This window comes from Nomascus leucogenys, chromosome 10 (assembly GCF_006542625.1).
Source record: "Nomascus leucogenys isolate Asia chromosome 10, Asia_NLE_v1, whole genome shotgun sequence".
Lineage (NCBI taxonomy): Eukaryota > Metazoa > Chordata > Mammalia > Primates > Hylobatidae > Nomascus > Nomascus leucogenys.
The window spans coordinates 53,412,509-53,426,762 of record NC_044390.1 but is presented as its reverse complement, the minus strand read 5'-3'; the positions used below and the strand labels follow the sequence as shown (position 1 = coordinate 53,426,762).

At 52.5% G+C, this 14,254-nt stretch overlaps 1 protein-coding gene across 5 annotated transcripts in view; it reads left to right on the top strand.

Moving 5' to 3' along the window:
* The first annotated feature begins 6,918 nt into the window (after positions 1-6,918).
* Positions 6,919-14,254, top strand: part of FCHO1 (FCH and mu domain containing endocytic adaptor 1) — a 39,702-nt gene continuing 32,366 nt past the window's right edge. For 2 of the 5 annotated variants that reach the window (XM_030820456.1, XM_030820451.1), the window contains exons 1-3: positions 6,919-7,016; positions 13,491-13,535; positions 13,767-13,856. The gene's annotated coding sequence lies outside the window, so the exon portion shown is untranslated. Of the gene's footprint in view, positions 7,017-13,490; positions 13,536-13,766; positions 13,934-14,254 lie in introns of all 5 variants that reach the window. The other 3 variants (XM_030820453.1, XM_030820452.1, XM_030820455.1) reach the window with 3 other exon arrangements.

The window sequence follows — 14,254 nt, the reverse complement described above, 5'->3', positions numbered from 1 at the left end:
CCAATCTCAGAAATAAGAAATTTGGCCTGAACCTCCAGGAAGAGCAGGGAGCCTTGGGCTGTTTTGGCAACTGGACCCCTGAGTTTTCTTCCCTGGCCTGTTCGGCCCCAGGCACCCCAGACAGGCCTGACCTATGTCATCCTGTCCTCCCCACCCCCTACAGCATCCTTTGGGATCTGGGCCCAGGGCAGGTGTGAGCTGTGGTACCAGCACACCCATGTCAAGTCCTGCCTCTGACATGTGTTTGCTGTGTGACTTCCAAGAGTAGCTTGCTTTCTCCGAGCTCGGTTTCCCCTGGCCCGGGCTTGGGAGTGGAGTGTCTGGGGGAGTGTGGAATGCAGTTCAGACCTCACCTGACAGGTGTGGATGGTACCAGGGCCCCCAAGAAGCTCCCAGGCTGGAGGGGGAGGGGGCAATGCCTAACATAACATCCCAGTCCTGGGGGATCAGCACTGGCTTGGAAGGAAAGCCAGATGGGTTTTTAGGAGCCTGGGAAGCTAGCTGGAGGGCTTCTTGAAGGAGGGGACCACATAGGAACTAAGAGCTAAAAGTGGGAAGGAAATCTGGGATGCCAGAAGGAGGACTTCCTGGAGGAGGGGACCACATAGGAACTAAGGGCTAAAGATGGGACAGGAGCCTGGGAGGCCAGAAGGAGGGCTTCCTGGAGGAGGGGACCACAAGAGCTAAAGGTGGGAAAGGAGCCTGGGAGGCCAGATGGAGGGCTTCCTGGAGGAGGGGACCAAACAGGAACTAAGAGCTCAAGGTAGGAAAGTTACCAGTCAGATGGGCCCTGAGGTGGAACTGTTTTTGTGCCCCCTGCATTGAGGTGGGTAGAGAGAGGTGAGGACAGGAATGTAGAGAGGGCTGGACCCCATAAACATGATGGGCTGCTGAGACAGGTTTGCAGTTTTTACCAAGAGTGCTGGGGAGTCTGGGGAGTGTTTCAAGCTGGAGAAGAAGGTGATCAGTTTCTGTTTGAAACCCTGCTGTGGGTCCCAGTTAAACATTCTGGAATCGCTACACATGTGCACTTCAGTGGAACAGCTGAGCACGTGAAGGTGATGAGGACAGGCAAACCTCAAAATTGGGGCTTAGTCTGGGAGGGTTCTTGGCTTCACCCAGGAAGGAATTCGAGGGCAAGTCAATTGTGTTAAATAGCAACTTTGCTTTTCTTTTCTTTTTTTTTTTTTTTTTAGATAGGATCTCACTCTCATGCCCATGTTGGAGTGCAATGCCATGATCTTGGCTCATTGAAGCCTCCAGGAGTCCTCCCACCTCAACCTCCTGAGAAGCTTGGACCACAGGCACATGCCACTATGCCCACCTAATTTTTTTTTTTTTTTTTTTTGAGATGGGGTCTTGCTCTGTCACCCAGGCTGGAGTGCAGTGGCATGATCTCCGCTCACTGCTCCCTCTGCCTCCTGGACTCAAGGGATCCTCCCACCTCAGCCTCCCAAGTAGCTGGGTCTACAGGCACAAGCCATGGAGCCCAGCTAATTTTTTGTATTTTTGGCACAGGCAGGGTTTCACCATTTTGCCCAGGCTGGTCTCAAACTCCTGAGCTCACGTGATCTTCCCACCTGGGCCTCACAAAGTGCCAGGATTACAGGTTTGAGCCACTGCACCTGGCCTAATTTTTGTATTTTTTTTTTTTTTTTTTTTTGTAGAGATGGGGTTTGGCCATGTTGCCCAGGCTGGTAAACAGCAACGTTTTCTTCTTCTTTTTTTTTTGAGATGGAGTTTAGCTCTTGGAGTGCAATGGCATGATCTTGACTCACTGCAACCTCCGCCTCCTGGGTTCAAGCAATTCTCCTGCCTCATCATTCCAAGTAGCTGGGATTACAGGTGCCTGCCACCACACCCAGCTAATTTTTTTGTTCTTAGTAGAGATGGGGCTTCATCGTATTGGCCAGAATGGTCTTGAGCTCCTGACCTCAGGTGATCCGCCCATCTTGGCCTCCCAAAGTGCTGGGATTATAGGCGTGAGCCACCACGCCCGGCCTTTTCTTTTTTTTTTTTGAGACAGGGTCTCACTCTGTCACCCAGACTGGAGTGCAGTGGCACCATCTCGGCTCATTACAACCTCCACCTCCCAGTATCAAGTGAATCTCATGCCTCAGCCTCTGAAGTAGCTGAGACTACAGGTGCCCACCACTAGGTCTTGTCTATTTTTTTTTTTTTTTTTTTTTTTGAGACAAAGTCTTGCGGTTGCCCAGGCTGGAGGGCAGTGGCCTGGTGATAGCTCACTGCAGCCTCCAACTCCGTGGCTCAAGCAATCTTCCAGCCCCAGCCTCCCGAATAGCTGGGATTATAGGCATGAGCCACCATGCCCGGCTAATTTCTGTATTTTTAGTACAGACAGGGTTTCGCCATGTTGGCCAGGCTGGTCTCGAACTCTTGACCTCAGGTGATCCACCCACCTCGGCCTCCCAAAGTGCTGGGATTACACTGCGCCTGGCCCTAAACAGCAGCATTTACTGAAATGGCCGTGTAGAGCAGCATCAGACGTGCTGTTCCTTGCTGAGCGAGACCACTCTGCATAGGCAGTGCGCCCAGAATAGTAGCTCACAGGCACAGCTGCACTCATATGTATACCACTTTTTTTTTTTTTTTTTTTTTATCCCCCCCCCCCCCCCCCCCCCCCCCCCCCCCCCCCCCCCCCCCCCCCCCCCCCCCCCCCCCCCCCCCCCCCCCCCCCCCCACTTTTAATTATATGCAAATGAAGGCCAGGCGTGGTGGCTCAAGTCTGTAATCCTAGCGCTTTGAGAGGTGGGTGGATCACCTAAGGTCAGGAATTTGAGACCAGCCTGGCCAACATGGTGAAACCCCGTGTCTACTAAAAATACAAAAATTAGCCAGGCATGGTGGTGTGTGCCTGTAATTCCAGCTACTCGGGAGGCGGAGACAGGAGAATCTCTTGAACCCTGGAGCCAGAGGTTACAGTGAGCTGAGATTATGCCACCGCACTCCAGCCTGGGCAACAGAGCAAGACGCCATCGCAAAAAAAAAATATTTCTATATATATATATACATATATATACACACACATATATACATATATAAATAAAAAAAAAAAAAAAAAAAAAAAAAAAATAAAAATATACACATATATACATATATATACATATATACATATATATACACACATATATATATACACACATATATATATATATATATACACACGCAAATTAAGGGGCAGTTTATGCAGAAACTTCCAGGAAAAGGGTGACAACTTCTGAGTCATCAGGGTTGTTGCCATGGAAAAGGGTGGTAACTTCTGCATGTTGTCATGGCAATGGTAAACTGACATGGCACACCGGTGGGCATGTCTTAAGCAAAGCCCCTTCCCTGGGGGTCTGTTTTATAATAGCTAGTCCTCAATTTGGTCCAATGTCGTAGCCCCACCTCTGGAGTTGAGTCCTGCCTCCTACTTTGGAGGGCTGATGGTGGGAGCCAGGTTTCTCAGGGATAAAGTAGAAGATCACAGACAAGCAAGGGGAGGAGGCTGAGCTCATGTTCAACCCAATATAGATAGTTACAGCAAAATATGTATAGATATGTGTATATACATATACACACACATATAGCTCCCTGCTCTGTCTGCAGACAGGGCCTACAAGACACGTCACCCCAGTAACAAGTACACATTGGCCAGGCACGGTGGCTCATGCTTGTGATCCCAGCACATTGGGGGGCCGAGGCAGGAGGATAACCTGAGGTCATGAGTTCACGACCAGCCTGGCCAATATGGTAAAACCCCGTCTCTGCTAAAAATATACAACTTAGCTGGGCGTGGTCACGGGCGCCTATAATCCCAGCTACTATGGAGGCTGAGGCAGAAGAATCGCTTGAACCTGGGAAGCGGAGGTTGCAGTGAGCCGAGATTGCACCACTGCACTCCAGCCTGGCAACAGAGTGAGACTCTGTCTCAAGAAAACAAAGAAACAAAAAACAAACAAACAAAACAAAAACCAAAAAAAGCCCCCAAACCTGACAGATGCCATTCGGCCAGGAAATCAAGGTCAACACCAGCAGAGTAAGTCATGTTGACAGTTTGTACCTTTGATATGGTGTGATGAGATGGGTGCTTCACTTCTGTGGTCTTCCTTCCCCAAATCCATCACCCTCATTTAACTGTGAGAAAGACATCAGAGAAACCTCAGTGGAAGGACATTCTATAGAACACCTGACCACCATTCCTCAAAACTCTCCCCAAAAACAAGACAGTTTGACAAACCGTCACATCTCAGAACAGCCTAAGGAGACACAAGGAGTAAATGTCATGTAAGATTCTAGGACAGAAAAAACACATTGCAACCAATGGCCATACCAGTGGAAGGTGATAATCATGTGGGAGGTGGGCCGGGCGCAGTGGCTCACTCCTGTAATCCCAGCACCTTGGAAGGCGGAGGCAGGCAGATCACCCGAGGTTAGGAGTTCGAGACCAGCCTGGCCAACATGACGAAACCCCATTTCTACTAAAAATACAAAAATTAGCTGGGTGTGGTGGTGTGTGCCTGTAATCCCAGCTACTCGGGAGGCTGAGGCAGGAGAATTGCTTGAACCCAGGAGGCGGAGGTTGCAGTGAGCTGAGATGGCACCATTGCACTCCAGCCTGGCCAACAGAGTGAGACTCCGTCTCAAAGAAAAAAAAAAAAGAAAAAGAAAAAAGACATTGTAACAAATGGACATACCAATGGAAGGTGTTAATCATGGGGGAAGCAGGCCAGGTACAGTGGCTCACGCCTATAATCCCAGCACTTTGGGAGGATGAGCAGGGAGGATGGAGTGAGCTCAGGAGTTCAAGACCAGCTTGGACAACATGGTGAAACTCCGTCTGTACAAAAAAATACAAAAATTAGCTGGATGTGGTGGTGCATGCCTGTAATCCCAGCTACTCGGGATACTGAGGTGGGAGGATTGCTTGAGCCCGGGAGGCAGAGGTTGCAGTGAGCTGAGATGGCACTACTGCACTTCAGCCTAGGTGACAAGAGCAAGACCCCGTCTCACCAAATAAATTAATAATAATAATAATAATAGGCCAGGCACGGTGGCTTACACCAGTAATCCCAGCACTTTGGGAGGCCGAGCCGGGCGGATCACGAGGTCAGGAGATCGAGACCATCCTGGCTAACATGGCGAAACCCCGTCTCTACTAAAAATACAAAAAATTAGCCAGGTGTGGTGGTGGGTGCCTATAGTCCCAGCTACTTGGGAGGCTGAGGCAGGAGAATGGTGTGAACCCAGGAGGCAGAGCTTGCAGTGAGCCAAGATTGTGCCACTGCACTCCAGCCTGGGTGACAGAGCGAGACTCCATCTCAAATACTACTACTACTAATAATAATAGACCAGGCACAGTGGCTCATGACTGTTAATCCCAGCACTTTGGGTGGCTGAGGTGGGAGGATTGCTTTACCCCAGGGGTTTGATACCAGCCTGGGCAACATAGGGACACCCTGTCTCTGTTAAAAAAAAAAAATTACAGAAAAAAATAATAGGAGAAGGTGGGTGTGGGGTATACAGGAACTCTCTGTACTCTCTTCACAATAATTCTAAAACTGCTCTAAAATAAAAGGTTTCTTTAGAAATAAAAGGAACTGGCCAGTTTCAGTGCTTCACGCCTGTTGTCCCAGCATTGTGGAAGGCTGAGGCAGGCGGATCGCTTAAGCCTGGGAGTTCGAGGCTGCAGTGAGCTATGATTATGCCACTGCACTCCAGCCTGGGCAACTGAGCAAGACCTTGTCTCTAAACAAAAAAAGAAAGAAAAGAAAGAACAACTATAGTTGTCTTGGAGAATAGGGACTGTCTAGGGCTGGGATGGAGGGAACAAGAAACACAAATAGGAAACCGAGACAGCATCCAGGCTGAAGATAATTGGGTCTTCGCCGGGACCGCTGTGGGGTGTAGGAAAATGGACAATTTGGAACTGTTTCAGAGACACTGAATCCACAGGATGAAATGCTGGTGATGAAGGGAAGAGAAGATCCTTAGGGCCTCCCAAGCTTCTGGTCTGTGCTCCTGGGCTGCCCTGACTGAGCCTGGGAGGCTGGTGGAGGGGCAAGAAAATCAGCCAGGTGCTCTGTCCCTAAGCAGAGGGTAGGATGGGGGACTGGCGGGTGTTGTGTAAGTTTATTTCTTCTTTTTCTTTGTTTTTGTTTGTTTGTTTGTTTTTTAAAACGAAGTCTCACTCTTGTCGCCCAGGCTGGAGTGCAGTGATGTGATCTCGGCTCACTGCAACCTCCGCCTCTCGGGTTCAAGTGATTCTTCTGCCTCAGCCTCCCAAGTAGCTGAGATTACAGGCGCCTGCCACCATGCCCAGCTAATTTTTGTATTTTTAGTAGAGACAGGGTTTCACCATGTTGGCCAGGCTGGTCTTGAACTCCTAACCTCAAGCGATCGAGTTCGAGCTCCAAAAAAGAACTGTCATATGGCATATGAGGGGATGACGTCCTCTGCAAGAGGCCGGATCGCGGGGCTGCCCTAGGCTGGCTGCAGACTTGCTGTGTGGCCTCCAAGCAAGACCTTGCCCTCTCTGAGCCTCAGATTTCCCATTTGTAAAATAAAGACCAATAATGTCCCGGTTACAGGCTTGTGGGGGGTCATCAAATGAGCCCTGCCTGGGTGCTCAATAAACGTTGGTCTCTCCTTACCCCTTACCACTGAGTCTCAGGGCGAAAGAGTGGCGCCTGTTTCTTTAAATTATGCAAATAGACTGCGGGTGGTGTAAGTGGGGGGAATATAAAGAGGAGCCTGGTCTTCGGCTGGACCAATCAGCGCGCTGGGCTGGCGGAGCTGGCCGCCTAAATAGCCCAATGGGGGACCGCGCGGGATCAGCGCCCGCCCTGCCTCCTGGCGCCGTCGCGGGGGGGGTGGGGACTTTCTGGGCCACGCCCCGGGGGCGGAGCCCGCCGGCAGCCGCGCCGCATCCGCGGAGGGAGGGGCGGGGCGGGCTCGGGTGTCAGCGACCAAGCCGCAGGTGGCGGCGAGCGCGGGGCTTGGCCCGAGCTCAGGAGGTGAGTGTTGCCCCCTGGAACCCCCGGGACACCCTGGCCCGCGCAGCCTCCCACGCGCACCGTGCCCTGCAGCCCCGGCGGCTGCGGAGGGCAAAGACGCGGCGGGACGCGAGGGATGGAGAGCAGGAGGTGGGGGCTATGCGGTGGGCGCCCCGGCTTCCCCCCCAAGTGGTAACTGGGGGTCCGCAGGCGGAAATGGGGACCGCTCCCCAAATCCCCCGTCTCCTGGCCTAGAACCGAGCGTGCACGGGGGCGGCGACGACGCGAGACCCCTCCCCAAATTCTTTTATTCTAAGCCTAGGTCTGGGTTCTGGGGCTGCAAAGATGAGGGCGCCGCTCCCCTTTCAGCCTGGAACCCCGGGCGGTGGCTGAGATGGGGACCACCCCCAAATTCCCTCTTCCCAGCTCCGGCCTGCAGACCACCGGGGACCGAGACTTCCCTTTTCCTCCACTGTGAACCCCTATCCAGGCCTGGTGGCTGGAGGAGCTGGGGGGTCACCTGGCCCCTCCTCTAACCTGCCTCATCCCAGTCCCCGACCTGAAGGATGGGGTGGGGGGCGTTTCACTGGCATCTTCTGTGGGGACCCCAAGGTTGGAATTTTGGGAGGAGGTCAGTGTGGGGCCCCCTGCCTGGCACGGTTCATCCAGGCCAGGCCTTGAAGGGCCTGGAGCCTGGACTTGGGGGGGGTCCCTCTTTTACTGAGGGGCGGGGTGTACAGCTAGCATCTGTTCCTGGGGATTAAAATAAATCGAGGTAAATTAGGATCTTGCCAGAGGCTGGCTGCGAGTGGGGTGCGGAGGAGGCTTGGGGGGTGGGGGGCCCCTCCATCTGCCTTTTATCCCCCGAGTCACCTGCCCCAGCCACACTGGGGACCAGGAGGCAGTGTGGAATGGACCTGCTTCACTGGTGACCTTGGGCAGGTGACAGCACCTTTCTGAACCTCGGTTTCCTCTTTTGAAAATTGAGGTTGGGAGCTTCAGACCCTGCATTTTACAGATTCTGAACTCACCCAGCCCACATTTTGTCCAATGGTGATTCACTCTTTTGCTTAACACGTGGGTGGTTTGGGGTCAAGACAGCATTGGGTTTGGAGACCCTCCCACAGTGCCTTGCTATCCTCTCAATCTCAGTTTACTGCACTGCAAAATGGATTGATGATGACACTCTTGATATTGGGGCTGAGGGCATGGGGGCAGGGAGTAAAACATAGGACCAAGCTGCAGTGGCTGGGACGGGGCATCGCTGCCCTGCTCTCACCAGTGGGGCCACCTAGGGCACACCCTGACCCACATACCATCACCCACGCCAGGGGCGAACCTGTTCTCGGGCGAGGTCCTGGGCAGGAGGGGGTAGGAGTTGCCAGGCCAACTCATCCCCTGTCCCTTGGAGCACCCTCCCAGCGGTGGGCACGGGACTGGGAGTCTGACACCCCCAGGTTTGAATTTGCCTCTACCTGTGTGTGTGTTTTTCCCTTGGTGCCTTGGTTTGTTCTTCTGTGAAATGGGCTGAATTCCTCTGGGAAGATTGGAGGAGTCTGTGGGAGGAGGAAGCTCTGTAAATACAGACATGATTATTATAATATTAATGACAGTATTAGTGTTCTTTAAATCGGGTTACAGCTGACCAGGAGGAGGCTCCAGCACCCGGGAAAGTTAGGTACACAGTAGGCATTCAATAGATGTTTGCCAAATGAACTGAGGAAGAGGGAGGGGACCCATGGGGAGGACAGAAAATTCCTGAGAATCCCCGGCTCAGATTCCCACTTGGCGGCCCAAGTCACTGTGTGACCTGGTGCGTGTGCCTCAGTTTCCCCATCGTGGTGCTGGTTGAGATAAGACACTGCCTTGAGGTGCGGTGGTGAGAATCAAGCCAGATTGTCTAAATGATCGCAGCCCAGGTGGCGAGGCCAAGAGGAGAGACATGACATAGTGGGTCATTGAAACAGCATGGTACCTGCTTGAACCAAGTGACTGGTCCGTGGGAAGGATGAGAAAACCCTTGCTACTGGCCTTACTGTACATACACTGGGGTCCAAGAGAGAGGGAAATGTGAGATCCTGTTTCCCAGGATCCTGGAAGCCAGATCCTGGAAGGTCAGGAGTGGCCCAAGGTCACCAGGCAAGACGTCAGTGGCTCCGGCCACCCAGCCAGGCACCACTCGATTCCCAGGATGGGAGCTCGGGTCTTGCCTTTGTTGCTGATGTGGTTCCTGCTTTGTTTTATCTGTTCTGGGGCTGCTCACATGTCTCAGCGCCAGGTTTGCAAGACTTGGTGCTGGGAAGGCAGGATGGGGACCTCTGAGTCAGCTGGCAATGTGCTGTGTGACCTTGGGCAAATCTCCGGCCATCTCTGGGCTTTGCGCTGGTGCTGTACAGGCTGGGAGACTTGGGTTCTAGCAGGGCTGACTTCTCCATCAGATCCAAAATGCCCAATGTCTCAGGCTCACAGTGCTTTTAGGGGTCCCTAGGTTGATGTTTTCACTTCTTTTAAAATCCGAAGGGAAAAAAAATGAACTTTTGGGTTGAAGGAAACATTTTTGTGTATAATATTAATATTTTTGTCTTTATGTCAATGTAGTTGTAAAATATAGTTTTGTTTTGTTTTGTTTTTGAGACAGTCTTTCTCTGTCGCCCAGGCTGGAGTGCTGTGGCTCGATCTCCACTCACTGCAACCTCCATCTCCCGGGTTCAAGCGATTCTCCTGCCTCGGCCTCCCAAGTAGCTGGGATTACAGGCATATACCACCCCACCCAGCTAACTTTTGTATTTTTAGTAGAGATGGGGTTTCACCACGTAGCCCAGGCTGTTCTCGAACTCCTGGGCTCAAGCGATCCACCTGCCTCGGCCTCCCAAAGTGCTGGGATTCCAGGCATCAGCTACCACCTAAAATATAATTTTAAATTTCTTTTGTAGTGAAGGAAAGGGCTCATGAATACAAAAATGTCTTCCCATTTCTTTCTTTCTTTTTTTTTTTTTGAGATGGAGTCTCGCTCTGTCACCAGGCTGGAGTGCAGTGGCGCGATCTCGGCTCACTGCAACGCCTGGCTTACTGCAACCTCTGCCTCCCGGATTCAAGTGATTCTCCTGCCTCAGCCTCCCGAGTAGCTGGGACTACAGGCATGGGCCACCACGCCCAGCTAATTTTTGTATTTTTAGTAGAGATGGGGTTTCACCGTGTTGGCCAGGATAGTCTCGATCTCTTGACCTCGTGATCCGCCCACCTCGGCCTCCCAAAGTGCTGGGATTACAGGTGTGAGCCACCGCGCCTGGCCATGTCTTCCCCTTTCTGAGCGCATTTCCCTCTCTGAGCCTCAGTTTGCCCAGTCTGTGAAGCGGGTATCGGCCCACCACGGAATGGCGAGATGTTGGATGCCTGGGCCAGGGTTGGTGCTCAGTTATTTCCCAATTGCCATGATTAATATTTGTTTGGTAAGAACAGCTCCAGGTTCAGGCTGGGGGGCTCCAGGTTCAAGCGCCTGTTGTTTACTCACCCATGGCCTACGTGGTTCCAGGGAGGTCCCACGGGTGCTGATCGGGCGGGGGAGGAAAGGTGGCGGTTGGATGGTAGGCGGGGCGGGGTGAGCTTCCTGTCCCCCCCCCCGCCATGCACACAAGCCTCCAACTTGGTGCTGACGGAAGTGGCCTCGTGGCTGTCTCCTGGCGCCTGCCCCATCAGACAGGGGCCCCATCCCACTCGCTACCCTGTCCGGTGAGTTTGAGCCCTGGCCAGTAGATACCCATCATCTCTCCTTGGCCCCCCTCAGGAACAGAGGGGAGGCCCCCCTGCCCGGAGCCTGGGTTTCAGGAGAAGTAGCAAGTGTCACTTCCTGGGCTGGCCAAAGCCTGCACGGGGCCACCCATTGCCGTGCCCCCCGTCCCCTACTCCAGCTGTGAGTGGTGGTTTGGGTTAGGGGGGCAGCAGGGGGGGCTTGGAAACCCAGAGAGCCACGCATGATGGTTTCAAACAGGAGGTCATTGGCAGACAGACCAGGGGCAAAATCACAGTCAGCCGGGACTAATGACTGATCTCTCTGTGCCTCGGTTTCCCTCATAAAGTTGGGGTTGCCTCTGAGGACATGGCATGAAGACTGGATAAGCAGATACGTGTGAATAGTTGGGTACAGGGTCGCACACATACTGGTGCTCCGTGTGTATCTGTCTGCCAGAGGTGGGGTGAGGCAACCTAATTGAAACTGTAAAAACAGTAGTGAGATTCTTGGTTTCTGGGGAACTTGGGCTCCTTGGTTCCTGGGATCTTCTAGAACAATGTTGGCCGTAGGACTTTCTCATCTGTGCCATCCCATACAGCAGCCACCAGCCCCTTGTAGCTACTGAGCCTTGGAAGAGAGGCTGGCACAGCTGAGGAGCTGGACATATAATTGTATGTATCTATGTATTTATTTATTCAATTATTATTTTTTTTAAGACAGAGTTTCACTCTTTCAACCAGGTTAGAGTGCAGTGGGGCAATCTCGGCTCACTACAACCTCTGCCTCCCGTGTTCAAGCGATTCTCCTGCCTCATCCTCCCAAGTAGCTGGGACTACAGGTGTGTGCCACCACGCCCTGCTGATTTTTGTAGTTTTTGGTAGAGATGAGGTTTCACCATGTTGGCCAGGCTGGTCTCGAACTCCTGACCTCAAGTGATCCACCCACCTCAGCCTCCCAAAGTGCTGGGATTACAGGCATGAGCCACTGCGCCCAGCCAATTGTATTTCATTTTACTTGGTTTAACATTAATACAAAAATTAATACAAAAATTAAGGCCAGGGGTTGTGGCTCATGGCTGTAATCCCAGCACTTTGGGGGTCCCAGGCAGGAGGATGGCTTGAGCTCAGGAGTTCGAGACTAGCCTGGGCCACACTAGTGAGACCTAGTCTTTATAAAAAAAAAAAAAAATTATTTTTAATTAATTGGGCATGTAGTCCCAGCTACTCAGGTGGCTGAGACGGGATGATCACTTGAGCCTGGGAAGTCGAGGCTGCCATGAGCTGTGATCGTGCCACTGCACACTCCAGCCTGGGTGACAGAGCAAGACCCTGTCTCCAAAAAAAATTAAAAAATTAAAAAATTTAAAAAACTTAATACAAAAAGTATTCAGGTGTTAACCTGTAGTCTCAGCTACTCAGGAGGCTGCTATTCAAGGCTCCTTTGAGCCTGGGAGGTCGAGGCTGCAGTGAGCTATGATTGCACCACTGCACTCCAGCCTGGGCAACAGAGCGAGACCCTGTCTCCGAAAAAAAAAAAAAATTAAGTCACCACATGGGGCTAGTGGTTCCCATGCCAGTCAGCACAGCTCTAAGAGATTTGGAGATGCTTAGGGTCCTGGTCATGGACAGAAGCTAAGAAATGATACAGAAATTTAGGGCTTTTCCCCTCGGGATGTCAATGTAGCATGCTCACCACCCTACCCCTGCCACCAAACTAGGTTTCCTAAGGGGCTGCAGTGGGGACTGAAGTTTTTCAGGGGCCCTGTCATTAACTAGTGCAGGGTTGGGAATGTTTGTTGAAACAAATAATTCCTTGCCCAGTGAACTCCTATTCATGCTTTAAAACCCCAACTCCCATGAGCCCTCCTTTAGTCTAGCCTCTCTTGGACCTTGTCCCTTCATCTGGCCCAGCCCTGACCATGCAGGACGGGGATATCTGTGTCCAGCTCTGTCTCTCTAGACTGGGGACTCCTGCAGGGCCAGGCCCGGGGCTGAATCACCTCAGGTACCCTGACATTGTTCTAGTCTGGGTGAGCAAGTGGGAGGTCTTGGGTGACTCACAGAAGTCCCGGGGTTGGAGGCTCAATGATAATGGGTCCAATTAAACTAACTTTCTTTCTTTCTTTTTTTTTTTGAGACAGGGTCTTACTCTGTCGCCCAGGCTGGAGTGCAGTGGCGCCATCTCAGCTCACTGCAACCTCCGCCTCCCGGGTTCAAGCGATTCTCCTGTCACAGCCTCCCGACTAGCTGGGATTACAGGTGCCCGCCGTCACACCTGGCTAATTTTTGTATTTTTAGTAGAGACAGGGTTTCACCACTTTGGCCAGGCTGGTCTCAAACTCCTGACCTCAAGTGATCTGCCCGCCTCAGTCCCCCAAAGTGCTGGGATTACAGGCGTGAGCCACCACTCCTAGCCTAAACTAACTTTCAAGATTAGGCAAACTGAGGCGCAGAGAGGGGCAGCCTTGCCCAAGGTCTTGCTCAGTCCTTTCCCAGGGAGGCCCTGGGAGCTTCCCCATCCTGTGGTCGCAGGTCCCTGTCACTCCTGCCACTGTGCCTCCCAGGTTCCCAGATGCTACCAAGCTGCCTGTGGGGTCATGAATTATGCATGAGGCCTGCAGGCTCCAGTGACAAGCCTGGCCTCTAGAACATGCCAAGGACACTGCCTGTCCATCCCCTGCCGGGCGGCCTGACCCAGCCTCTTGTGCAGAGACACCTGGGGCTCCCCGGCAAGATCTCTTCTAAGCATTCCTTTTTATTTTGCAGATGGGGAAACTGAGGCACAGAGCTGGACAGTGACTCAGACACCAGGTGAACACTGGCTTTTGAGGGCAGGGTTGGGACTCGTGGGGGCAGCACTGCCAGCTGGGTCATCACAGTGAGGAGTGAGCTCTGACTCCCAGGAGGGTGCAAAAGGTGGGGACTGTCCTAGAGGAATTCAGAAGACCCCAAGGGACCCTCAGGGACACTTCAGGGACCCCAACCCCCATATGGCTGATCACAGCCTCGACATCTATTTCTCTTCAAACCCTTTTCCTGCAGGAGCCGCCTGGAGTGGAGCTGAGAGCTCAGGTCTCGGCTCAGCCAGTCCAGAGTGCAAATCTACTGTCCCTTCCTAGCTGTGTGATCTTGGCAAGTGGCTTCCCCTCTTGGGGAGGGGAGGGCTCAGTTTTCCCATCTGTGAAGTGGATCAGAGCTTTCCTGTCAAGGTTAGGGGTCATCCAGCACTGCTCCTACCCACTGCTATGAACTCTTGTACATACCTAAAAACCCCACATTCCATGCCCCCTCCTCCAATCTAGACTCCCTCAGCTCTTGTCCCTCCACCTAGTCCAGTTCTGACTCTGTGGAATTGGGGGCATCTGTGTCTTGTTCTGTTCCCCTCTACTGGAGCTACTTGGGACCAGCACTGGGGCTGAATTATCTCAGGGGTCCTGGCATGCTCTTAGCATTGGAGCTTTCAGTTCCTCCTTCATCCTTTCTCTGCTTCCTCTACAGGGAGGGACTTTCCCCCCACTAAGCCCACACTG